The following is a 13,437-nucleotide window of genomic DNA, read 5'->3' on the forward strand; positions in this document are numbered from 1 at the left end:
CCATGAGGGTATTTAAAGCACAGTGTGCTGATGTATAGCAGATTCCTATACCAACTGTGAGAGTACCATGAGGGTATTTAAAGCACAGTGTGCTGATGTATAGCAGATTCCTATACCAACTGTGAGAGTACCATGAGGGTATTAAAACCACAGTGTGCTGAAGTATAGCAGATTCCTATACCAACTGTGAGAGTACCATGAGGGTATTTAAAGCACAGTGTGCTGGTGTATAGCAGATTCCTAACCTTTGCATCTCACAAAGGTTGAGGGAGGACACCAGCTGGATTGCATAAACCAGGAGGAAGAAAGAAGGGAATCTGAAAGGTACCTTTATAAGAGAAGGGACCTGACCCTTCAGATGAGAAGCCAGCAAAATTTATTACAGCCTGGAGAGAAGCAAAGTTATTTTTTGTTACCTGTCTCTAAAATTGGGAAAAGAGATAACCTGTGGTCTAGAGATTTCTGTAGATGCATTTTACCAGAGTCTTGTTTAGAAAGGAAGACAACATGTAACTGTAAAAGGTTGCTGTACTGTGAAAAAACATGCCTCAAAGGTGAATTTATTTATCTTAGACTACAGACTGACTTGTTTGAGAAGAACTACATTCCTTTTGTGAACTTTATTTGTCAATAAACATGATTTTTAAATCAGAAAGCTGACTTCAGTGGCAACTTTGTTTGTCAAAAACTAACCTGGATGCCATAATAACCACATACACACATACACTTACAAACATAAACACACACACACACACACACACATATATATATATATATATATATATATATATATATATATATATATATATATATATATATATATATATATATATATACACTATATATATATAGAGAGAGAGATGGATACACACACACACACACACACACACACACACACACACACACATATGTGTATATACTTATATATGTATATATACATATATATATATATATATATATATATACACACCCACACACACACTAATTATATTTATATATATATATATAGATGGATACACACACACACACACACACACACACACACACATATGTATATATATATATATATATATATATATATATATATATATATATATATATATAAACACATGCATGCGGCGTGCTTGTTTGTGCATGTGAGGTGGGCACACACATATGTATAAAGAAGCCAGCAGGGAAACAATGCAGTTCTGTTTGACTTTCTACAACACATTCACAGCAGTATGATTACTGTGGTTGAATTTCTCTTTCTTCAAGTCACAACAATCTCAGAATTAGTATACTTACGTAGCAGGGGTCAAGTTTGCTGGAGGGTTAAGCCCACGTGCAGAAATGTTTATGTAGTGGTGCTACAGTTGGTGTGACGTTTAATGTTTACTTGGCACTCCTGTGACCCCTCCCACAGATCTGAATACTAATGTTGTATTTTAGTCATGGAACACACCTGCAAGGCCCCCCCCAGGCAACTATAGCTTTGTCTATTGCCACTGGGTGGCATAACCTAACAATATACTTGCTGTATCTTGTCCCAAATAGATCTGCCTCCACATTGAATACTTGTAAAGTACGGCAAGTACCATTTACTTGGTGTATTTTGTCCCCCAGATAGATTTACCTTCCTTTGTATTAGTTGCACACCAAGGCCATAAAGTAGAGTTTCTGCAAATAACTGCTTACACTCCTAATTTTCTGCTTCTACCTCTTCATTGTTACACTCCTAATGTCCTGCATCTACCTCTTCCTTGTTACACTCCTAATGTCCTGCTTCTACATCTTCCTTGTTGCACTCCTAATGTCCTGCTTCTACCTCTTCCTTGTTGCACTCCTAATGTCCTGCTTCTACCTCTTCCTTGTTGCACTCCTAATGTCCTGCTTCTACCTGTTCCTTGTTACACTCCTAATGTCCTGCTTCTAATTCTTCCTTGTTACACTCCTAATGTCCTGCTTCTACCTCTTCCTTGTTACACTCCTAATGTCCTGCTTCTACCTCTTCCTTATTACACTCCTAATATCCTGCTTCTACCTCTTCCTTGTTACATCCTAATGTCCTGCTTCTACCTCTTCCTTGTTACACTCCTAATGTCCTGCTTCTACCTCATCCTTGTTACACTCCTAATGTCCTGCTTCTACCTCTTCCTTGTTACACTCCTAATGTCCTGCTTCTACCTCTTCCTTGTTACACTCCTAATGTCCTGCTTCTACCTCTTCCTTGTTACACTCCTAATGTCCTGCTTCTACCTCTTCCTTGTTACACTGCTAATGTCCTGCTTCTACCCGTTCCTGGTTACACTCCTAATGTCCTGCTTCTACCTCTTCCTTGTTACACTCCTAATGTCCTGCTTCTACCTCTTCCATGTTACACTCCTAATGTCCTGCTTCTACCTCTTCCTTGTTACACTCCTAATGTCCTGCTTCTACCTCTTCCTTGTTACACTCCTAATGTCCTGCTTCTACCTCTTCCTTGTTACACTCCTAATGTCCTGCTTCTACCTCTTCCTTGTTACACTCCTAATGTCCTGCTTCTACCTCTTCCTTGTTACACTCCTAATGTCCTGCTTCTACCTCTTCCTTGTTACACTCCTAATGTCCTGCTTCTACCTCTTCCTTGTTACACTCCTAATGTCCTGCTTCTACCTCTTCCTTGTTACACTCCTAATGTCCTGCTTCTACCTCTTCCTTGTTACACTCCTAATGTCCTGGTTCTACCTCTTCCTTGTTACACTCCTAATGTCCTGTTTCTACCTCTTCCTTGTTACACTCCTAATGACCTGCTTCTACCTCTTCCTTGCTACACTCCTAATGTCCTGCTTCTACCTCTTCCTTGTTACACTCCTAATGTCCTGCTTCTACCTCTTCCTTGCTACGGTCGTAATGTCCTGCTTCTACCTCTTCCTTGTTACACTCTAATGTCCTGCTTCTGCCACTTCCTTGTTACACTCCTAATGTCCTGCTTCTACCTCTTCCTTGTTACACTCCTAATGTCCTGCTTCTACCTCTTCCTTGTTACACTCCTAATGTCCTGCTTCTACCTCTTCCTTGTTACACTCCTAATGTCCTGCTTCTACCTCTTCCTTGTTACACTCCTAATGTCCTGCTTCTACCTCTTCCTTATTACACTCCTAATATCCTGCTTCTACCGCTTCCTTGTTACATCCTAATGTCCTGCTTCTACCTCTTCCTTGTTACACTCCTAATGTCCTGCTTCTACCTCTTCCTTGTTACACTCCTAATGTCCTGCTTCTACCTCGTCCTTGTTACACTCCTAAAGTCCTGCTTCTACCTCTTCCTTGTTACACTCCTAATGTCCTGCTTCTACCTCTTCCTTGTTACACACCTAATGTCCTGCTTCTACCTCTTCCTTGTTACACTCCTAATGTCCTGCTTCTACCTCTTCCTTGTTACACTCCTAATGTCCTGCTTCTACCTCTTCCTTGTTACACTCCTAATGTCCTGCTTCTACCTCTTCCTTGTTACACTCCTAATGTCCTCCTTCTACCTCTTCCTTGTTACACTCCTAATGTCCTGCTTCTACCTCTTCCTTGTTACACTCCTAATGTCCTGCTTCTACCTCTTCCTTGTTACACTCCTAATGTCCTGCTTCTACCTCTTCCTTGTTTCACTCATAATTATCCTGCTTCTACCTCTTCCTTGTTACACTCCTAATGTCCTGCTTCTGCCTCTTCCTTGTTACACTGTAATGTCCTGCTTCTACCTCTTCCTTGTTACACTCCTAATGTCCTGCTTCTACCTCTTCCTTGTTACACTCCTAATGTCCTGCTTCTACCTCTTCCTTGTTACACTCCTAATGTCCTGCTACCTCTTCCTTGTTACACTCCTAATGTCCTGCTTCTACCTCTTCCTTGTTACACTCCTAATGTCCTGCTTCTACCTCTTCCTTGTTACACTCCTAATGTCCTGCTTCTACCTCTTCCTTGTTACACTCCTAATGTCCTGCTTCTACCTCTTCCTTGTTACACTCCTAATGTCCTGCTTCTACCTCTTCCTTGTTACACTCCTAATGTACTGCTTCTACCTCTTCCTTGTTACACTCCTAATGTCCTGCTTCTACCTCTTCCTTGTTACACTCCTAATGTCCTGCTTCTACCTCTTCCTTGTTACACTCCTAATGTCCTGCTTCTACCTCTTCCTTGTTACACTCTAATGTCCTGCTTCTACCTCTTCCTTGTTACACTCCTAATGTCCTGCTTCTACCTCTTCCTTGTTACACTCCTAATGTCCTGCTTCTACCTCTTCCTTGTTACACTCCTAATGTCCTGCTTCTACCTCTTCCTTGTTACACTCCTAATGTCCTGCTTCTACCTCTCCTTTGTTTCACTGCTAATGTCCTGCTTGTACCTCTCCCATGTTAAACTCCTAATGTCCTGCTTCTACCTCTCCCTTTTTACACTCCTAATGTCCTACTTCTATCTCGTCCTTCTTACACTCCTAATAATCCTGCTTCTACCTCTTCCTTGTTACACTCCTAATGTCCTGCTTCTACCTCTTCCTTGTTACACTCCTAATGTCCTGCTTCTACCTCTTCCTTGTTACACTCCTAATGTCCTGCTTCTACCTCTTCCTTGTTACCATCCTAATGTCCTGTTTCTACCTCTTCCTTGTTACACTCCTAATGTCCTGCTTCTACCTCTTCCTTGTTACACTCCTAATGTCCTGCTTCTACCTCTTCCTTGTTACACTCCTAATGTCCTGCTTCTACCTCTTCCTTGTTACACACTTAATGTCCTGCTTCTAGCTCTTCCTTGTTACACTCCTAATGTCCTGCTTCTACCTCTTCCATGTTACACTCCTAATGTCCTGCTTCTACCTCTTCCTTGTTACACTCCTAATGTCCTGCTTCTACCTCTTCCTTTTTACACTCCTAATGTCCTGCTTCTACCTTCTTCCTGGTTACACTCCTAATGTCCTGTTTCTACCTTTTCCTTGTTACAATCCTAATGTCCTGCTTCTACCTCTTCCTTGTTACACTCCTAATGTCCTGCTTCTACCTCTTCCTTGTTACACCCTAATGTCCTGCTTCTACCTCTTCCTTGTTACACTCCTAATGTCCTGCTTCTACCTCTTCCTTGTTACACTCCTAATGTCCTGCTTCTACCTCTTCCTTGTTACACTCCTAATGTCCTGCTTCTACCTCTTCCTTGTTACACTCCTAATGTCCTGCTTCTACCCCTTCCTTGTTACACTCCTAATGTCCTGCTTCTACCTCTTCCTTGTTACACTCCCTAATGTCCTGCTTCTACCTCTTCCTTGTTACACTCCTAATGTCCTGCTTCTACCTCTTCCTTGTTACACTCCTAATGTCCTGCTTCTACCTCTTCCTTGTTACACTCCTAATGTCCTGCTTCTACCTCTTCCTTGTTACACTCCTAATGTCCTGCTTCTACCTCTTCCTTGTTACACTCCTAATGTCCTGCTTCTACCTCTTCCTTGTTACACTCCTAATGTCCTGCTTCTACCTCTTCCTTGTTACACTCCTAATGTCCTGCTTCCACCTCTTCCTTGTTACACTCCTAATGTCCTGCTTCTACCTCTTCCTTGTTACATCCTAATGTCCTGCTTCTACCTCTTCCTTGTTACACTCCTAATGTCCTGCTTCTACCTCTTCCTTATTACACTCCTAATGTCCTGCTTCTACCTCTTCCTTGTTACACTCCTAATGTCCTGCTTCTACCTCTTCCTTGTTACACTCCTAATGTCCTGCTTCTACCTCTTCCTTGTTACACTCCTAATGTCCTGCTTCTACCTCTTCCTTGTTACACTCCTAATGTCCTGCTTCTACCTCTTCCTTGTTACACTCCTAATGTCCTGCTTCTACCTCTTCCTTGTTACACTCCTAATGTCCTGCTTCTACCTCTTCCTTGTTACACTCCTAAGGTCCTGCTTCTACCTCTTCCTTGTTACACTCCTAATGTCCTGCTTCTACCTCTTCCTTGTTACACTTCTAATGTCCTGCTTCTACCTCTTCCTTGTTACACTCCTAATGTCCTGCTTCTACCTCTTCCTTGTTACACTCCTAATGTCCTGCTTCTACCCCTTCCTTGTTAAACTCCCTAATGTCCTGCTTCTACCTCTTCCTTGTTACACTCCTAATGTCCTGCTTCTACCTCTTCCTTGTTACACTCCTAATGTCCTGCTTCTACCTCTTCCTTGTTACACTCTAATGTCCTGCTTCTACCTCTTCCTTGTTACACCTAATGTCCTGCTTCTACCTCTTCCTTGTTACACTCCTAATGTCCTGCTTCTACCTCTTCCTTGTTACTCCTAATGTCCTGCTTCTACCTCTTCCTCGTTACACTCCTAATGTCCTGCTTCTACCTCTTCCTTGTAACACTCCTAATGTCCTGCTTCTACCTCTTCCTTGTTACACTCCTAATGTCCTGCTTCTACCTCTTCCTTGTTACACTCCTAATGTCCTGCTTCTACCTCTTCCTTGTTACACCCTAATGTCCTGCTTCTACCTCTTCCTTGTTACACCCTAATGTCCTGCTTCTACCTCTTCCTTGTTACACTCCTAATGTCCTGCTTCTACCTCTTCCTTGTTACACTCCTAATGTCCTGCTTCTACCTCTTCCTTGTTACACTCCTAATGTCCTGCTTCTACCTCTTCCTTGTTACACTCCTAATGTCCTGCTTCTACCTATTCCTTGTTACACTCCTAATGTCCTGCTTCTACCTCTTCCTTGTTACACTCCTAATGTCCTGCTTCTACCTCTTCCTTGTTACACTCCTAATGTCCTGATTCTACCTCTTCCTGTTTACACTGCTAATGTCCTGCTTCTACCTCTTCCTTGTTACACTCCTAATGTCCTGCTTCTACCTCTTCCTTGTTACACTCCTAATGTCCTGCTTCTACCTCTTCCTTGTTACACTCCTAATGTCCTGCTTCTACCTCTTCCTTGTTACACTCCTAATGTCCTGCTTCTACCTCTTCCTTGTTACACTCCTAATGTCCTGCTTCTACCTCTTCCTTGTTACACTCCTAATGTCCTGCTTCTACCTCTTCCTTGTTACACCCTAATGTCCTGCTTCTACCTCTTCCTTGTTACACTCCTAATGTCCTGCTTCTACCTCTTCCTTGTTACACTCCTAATGTCCTGCTTCTACCTCTTCCTTGTTACACTCCTAATGTCCTGCTTCTACCTCTTCCTTGTTACACTCCTAATGTCCTGCTTCTACCTCTTCCTTGTTACACTCCTAATGTCCTGCTTCTACCTCTTCCTTGTCACACTCCTAATGTCCTGCTTCTACCTCTTCCTGTTTACACTCTAATGTCCTGCTTCTACCTCTTCCTTGTTACACTCCTAATGTCCTGCTTCTACCTCTTCCTTGTTACACTCCTAATGTCCTGCTTCTACCTCTTCCTTGTTACACTCCTAATGTCCTGCTTCTACCTCTTCCTTGTTACACTCCTAATGTCCTGCTTCTACCTCTTCCTTGTTACACTCCTAATGTGCTGCTTCTACCTCTCACTTGTTACACTCCTAATGTCCTGCTTCTACCTCTCCCTTGTTACACTCCTAAGGTCTAGCTACCTCTGCCTTGTTACACTCCTAATGTGCTGCTTCTACCTCTTCCTTGTTACACTCCTAATGTCCTGCTTCTTCCACTTCTTTGTTACACTCCTAATGTCCTGCTTCTACCTCTTCCTTGTTACGCTCCTAATGTCCTGCTACCTCTTCCTTGTTACACTCATAATGTCCTGCTTCTACCTCTTCCTTGTTCCACTCCTACTGTCCTGCTTCTAACTTTTCCTTGTTAAACTCCTAATGTCCTGCTTCTACCTCTTCCTTGTTACACTCCTAATGTCCTGCTTCTACCTCATCCTTGTTACACTCCTAATGTCCTGCTTCTACCTCTTCCTTGTTACACTCCTAATGTCCTGCTTCTACCTCTTCCTTGTTGCCCTCCTTATGTCCTGCTTCTACCTATTCCTTGTTACCCTCCTAATGTCCTGCTTCTACCTCTTCCTTGTTACACTCCTAATGTCCTGCTTCTACCTCTTCCTTGTTACACTCCTAATGTCCTGCTTCTACCTCTCCCTTGTTACACTCCTAATGTCCTGCTTCTACCTCTTCCTTGTTACACTCCTAATGTCCTGCTTCTACCTCTTCCTTGTTACACTCCTAATGTCCTGCTTCTACCTCTTCCTTGTTACACTCCTAATGTCCTGCTTCTACCTCTTCCTTGTTACACCCTAATGTCCTGCTTCTACCTCTTCCTTGTTACACCCTAATGTCTTCTACCTCTTGCTTGTTACACTCCTAATGTCCTGCTTCTACCTCTTCCTTGTTACACTCCTAATGTCCTGCTTCTACCTCTTCCTTGTTACACCCCTAATGTCCTGCTTCTACCTCTTCCTTGTTACACTCCTAATGTCCTGCTTCTACCTCTTCCTTGTTACACTCCTAATGTCCTGCTTCTACCTCTTCCTTGTTACACTCCTAATGTCCTGCTTCTACCTCTTCCTTGTTACACTCCTAATGTCCTGCTTCTACCTCTTCCTTGTTACATTCTAATGTCCTGCTTCTACCTCTTCCTTGTTACATTCTAATGTCCTGCTTCTACCTCTTCCTTGTTACACTCCTAATGTCCTGCTTCTACCTCATCCTTGTTACACTCCTAATGTCCTGCTTCTACCTCTTCCTTGTTATACTCCTAATGTCCTGCTTCTACCTCTTCCTTGTTACACTCCTAATGTCCTGCTTCTACCTCTTCCTTGTTACACTCCTAATGTCCTGCTTCTACCTCTTCCTTGTTACCATCCTAATGTCCTGCTTCTACCTCTTCCTTGTTACACTCCTAATATCCTGCTTCTACCTCTTCCTTGTTACACTCCTAATGTCCTGCTTCTACCTCTTCCTTGTTACACTCCTAATGTCCTGCTTCTACCTCTTCCTTGTTACACTCCTAATGTCCTGCTTCTACCTCTTCCTTGTTACATCCTAATGTCCTGCTTCTACCTCTTCCTTGTTACACTCCTAATGTCCTGCTTCTACCTCTTCCTTGTTACACTCCTAATATCCTGCTTCTACCTCTTCCTTGTTACACTCCTAATGTCCTGCTTCTACCTCTTCCTTGTTACACTCCTAATGTCCTGCTTCTACCTCTTCCTTGTTACACTCCTAATATCCTGCTTCTACCTCTTCCTTGTTACACTCCTAATGTCCTGCTTCTACCTCTTCCTTGTTACACTCCTAATGTCCCACTTCTACCTCTTCCTTGTTACACTCCTAATGTCCTGCTTCTACCTCTTCCTTGTTACACTCCTAATGTCCTGCTTCTACCTCTTCCTTGTTACACTCCTAATGTCCTGCTTCTACCTCTTCCATGTTACACTCCTAATGTCCTGCTTCTACCTCTCCCTTGTTACACTCCTAATGTCCTACTAATACCTCTCCCTTGTTACACTCCTAATGTCCTGCTTCTACCTCTTCCTTGTTACACTCCTGATATCCTGCTTCTACATCTTCCTTGTTACACTCCTAATGTCCTGCTTCTACCTCTTCCTTGTTACACTCCTAATGTCCTGCTTCTACCTCTTCCTTGTTACACTCCTAACTTCCTGCTTCTACCTCTACCTTGTTACCCTCCTAATGTCCTGCTTCTACCTCTTCCTTGTTACATTCCTAATATCCTGCTTCTACCTCTTCCTTGTTAAACTCCTAATGTCCTGCTTCTACCTCTTCCTTGTTACACTCCTAATATCCTGCGTCTACATCTTCCTTGTTACACTCCAAATGTCCTGCTTCTACCTCTTCCTTGTTACTCTCCTAATTTCCTGCTTCTACCTCTTCCTTGTTACACTCCTAATGTCCTGCTTCTACCTCTTCCTTGTTACACTCCTAATGTCCTGCTTCTCCCTCTTCCTTGTTACACTCCTAATGTCCCACTTCTACCTCTTCCTTGTTACCCTCCTAATTTCCTGCTTCTACCTCTTCCTTTCTTGCACTTACATTACAGCTACAAGGCTTCCACTTCTTATGCTGATTGCTTTTCTTTGCAGTCTTCTATGAGGGGGTGGGTCAGATCTCTACCTGCTTTTTCTGGTTATACCTTCTCCCATTTTGTATCTCCCTCCTCCCTCATTCCCAACTAGTCTATATTAGTGGGTCTCCTTAAGCGGCACCATTTTTAAAGTTATCTTTTGGCCTGCTTGTGGTGAGACCCCAGACCCTTTTCAGTGTGCACACCTGCAAGTGTTTAAGCTCTTCTCAAATGTTTGTGGCGCACCTGGTTTAACAGGCATGTTTATGTTTTTCAACTGAAGTACTTAGCTAACTTTATGTAGTCTAGGGATCTAACTGACGTAGTGATTGCTGTTACTACAGAAACTGTTTACTGTTACATATGCTACTATGTTCACAATAGTCTAAGGGACTAAATGAAGCTGTGACTGCTTTTACTACATAAACTGTTTGCAGTTAAATATACTGTTATGCTTACAAGGAATTTGGCTGGAGACATGTGTTATGTGATGCATACAAAAACTACAGTAAACAAGTGCTACATTCTCCATACTTTACTTACCTCTGAGCTTACCTACGTAACCACTGATTGTTCTTCACAGTCTTGCCTTGTTCCTTCTCCTTGGCTCTACCCACTCCATTCACCCTGCGGGCTCAATCCGCTCACCTACTTTACCCCCAATTCCCACCCACCCCCAGTGCTCCTAAACTTATTCTACCCATAAGTCCCTCCCCCCTGTCCCACCCAATCCACTCTCATCTCCTCACTATCCCCTCGCCTCCCATCCTCCAATACTCTCTCACCCCTCCCCATCCCTAATCCTTGAAGCTCTAGATACACTTCCATACTCCTCCCTCCTACACTGTCACCAATAAACCTATTACATCCTCAAACCTAACCCACAAAGTACAGTTTTGTACCTACCATAAATGTAGATGTTCGAAGATCCACATTGCTGCAGTCCTAACACTTGGGGTAGTCCGCTGTCCCAGTCGGCCCGAATACCAAAGTATAAGGCTGACGTCGGTCAAGGCGCATTTGTCTGACATCAGGACGTCAGGGTACAAATGCGCATGACCGACGTCATATCCTCAGTCTTTTCTTGCCCCAGATGTCAGAAGACCCTAAAAAGATAAGGCCAAAACGAAAAAACACCAAACACTCCTATCCCTAATATATGTACAATATATACAAATTTACAAAAACAGAACCCCACCCACACAATCACCCCTAAACACAGAGGGGAAGGAGGGAGGTATTGGACTGCAGCAATGTGGATCTTCGAACATCTACATTTATGGTAGGTACAAAACTGTACTATGTTCTTCATCTCACATTGCTGCAGTCCTAACACTTGGGTAGAATCCCAAAGCAGAGGTAAGGGAGGATGGCTAAACTATAAGGAAGCAGGAGCTGCCAAAATGCCCTGCAACACAGCAGTGGCAAAACCAGCCCTGGATTTAGAATAGAGAGGAAGGTGGTAATGCTTGGAGAAAGTATGCACTGAACTCCAAGTAGCTGCCTCCAAAATATCCTTAGTTGCCACCCCTTAGAAATGCTGTTGAAGTGGCAGTAGCCCTAGTGGAATGAGGCCTAATCCCAGCTGGAATCTCCTTGCCATGATGGGAGTAACAGAATGCAATGCAAAACCCATTCCACTTAGATATAGTTTGTTTTGACACAGGCTTGCCCTGAGAACTCAAAGCAAAAGAAACAAACAACTGCTGAGACTGCCTAAAATCCCTAGTCCTGCTTAAATAATAACGCAACTGCCTGTGTACATCTAAAGTGTGCAAAATCTTTTCCCCTATTTTGGGGATCTGCATAAAAAGTAGGCAAATGAATAGTTTGGTTTAAAGCCACACTAGAAACCACCTTAGGCATAAATGAAGGATTAGTACGTAATGATACCCTATCCTTATGAAAAATCAAAAGGCTCAACCGCCATAAGGGCCTGCAATTCAGAAACCCTTCTTGCAGAAGTAATGGCCAACAAAAAAGCAGTCTTCCATGACAAGTATTTCAATTCAGCAGTAGCCGCGGGCTCAAAAGGTTGTAGAGTAAGTTTCTCCAACACAAAATTGAGGTCCCAAGCAGGAGTAGGAGCTCTATGGGGTCTTATATTCTTTGCCCCTCTAAGAAATTGCTTGAACAAAGGATGAGAAAACAATGGTGGGTCACAATCATAGTGAGCTGAAATTGCTGCAGCATGAATCTTAATGGAAGAGAAAGACAAACCTTTGTCCAATAACTCAGTAAGATATTGAAGAGCCACACTCAAATTAGGCTCAGAAACATCCAAATCCTTTGCTGCACTCCAAAATAAAAATCTCTTCCATTTTCTGCATACACTTTACGTGTACTAGGTCTTCTGGCTTCCATAATCACATTCAAAACTTGTTGAGGAAGTTGAGACCTGCTGTGGTTCAAAACAGAATATGCCAGGCTGTTAGATGAAGAGAGTGAAGCTTGACATTGAGTAGATGACCGTCCCTCTCAGACAAAAGGTGTGGAATTAAAGGTAAAGGCCATGGAGGCTTCCTTACTAGATTCCTCAGTAATGGGTACCAGTGTTGCCGAGGCCAATCTGGAGCTATCAAAATCATCCTTGGCTTGTCTTGTCTGACCTTTAGGAGTACCTTTGGGAGGAGAGACAGAGGTGGAAAGGCATACACATGAAGATTTTCCCAACTGAGCGAAAGAGCATCCACTTTCCAAGCTGTGTGATGAAACCTTTTCGTGCAAAACTTTGGCAGCTGGTGGTTTAGTGGAGAAGCGAACAGATCTATGTCTGGAGTTCCCCATGACACTGTCAATTTTGAAATACATGAAGATCCAGTTTCCACTCGTGGGGATCCATGATTTGCCTGCTTAACACATCTGCTAAGGAGTTCTGTGCTCCTGGCAGAAACCTTGCCTGAAGAGTTAGCTGCAAGCTGAGCGCAGTCTCCCACAAAATCATTGCTTGCCTGCATAGAGGATAAGAATGTGTTCCCCCTTGCTTGTTGATGTACCACATGACAGTTGTGTTGTCTGTTAGAATCAACACCTGCCCTGGAAGAAGTAACTCCTTGAAAGCCATTAATGCAAACTGGACTGCTAACATCTCCTTCATGTTGATATGTAGATGCTGTAGTCTGGCAGGCCACTTGTCTTGTATCCACTTTCCATTCAGATGAGCTCCCAAGCTATGTCTGAGGCATCTGTCGTTAGAATCTGACTCGCCTCTGGCCGGGTCACAGAGAGTCCCTTGTTTAGGTGACATTCCTGAGCCCACCACAAAAATTCCTTTTGAATGCAAGGTATTATTGGAATGACAGTGTCCAAATCCTGGCAGTGCTGTGTCCATACATTTTTAGATACCATTGCAGCTTCCTCATATGCAGTTTGGCATTGGGAAGCACCAGAATACAAGATGCCATGAACCCTAAGGCTTGAAGGACTGTCCTTGCA

General features: G+C 43.2%; 1 protein-coding gene across 1 annotated transcript in view; it reads right to left on the reverse strand.

The window, feature by feature from the left end:
* COLGALT2 (collagen beta(1-O)galactosyltransferase 2) overlaps nt 1-13,437 on the reverse strand; it is a 1,144,817-nt gene that overhangs the window by 165,306 nt on the left and 966,074 nt on the right. The gene's annotated exons all lie outside the window — the stretch shown is intronic.

This window comes from Protopterus annectens, chromosome 10.part0, assembly GCF_019279795.1.
Source record: "Protopterus annectens isolate FY-2018-M chromosome 10.part0, PAN1.0, whole genome shotgun sequence".
NCBI classification, from domain to species: Eukaryota; Metazoa; Chordata; order Ceratodontiformes; family Protopteridae; genus Protopterus; species Protopterus annectens.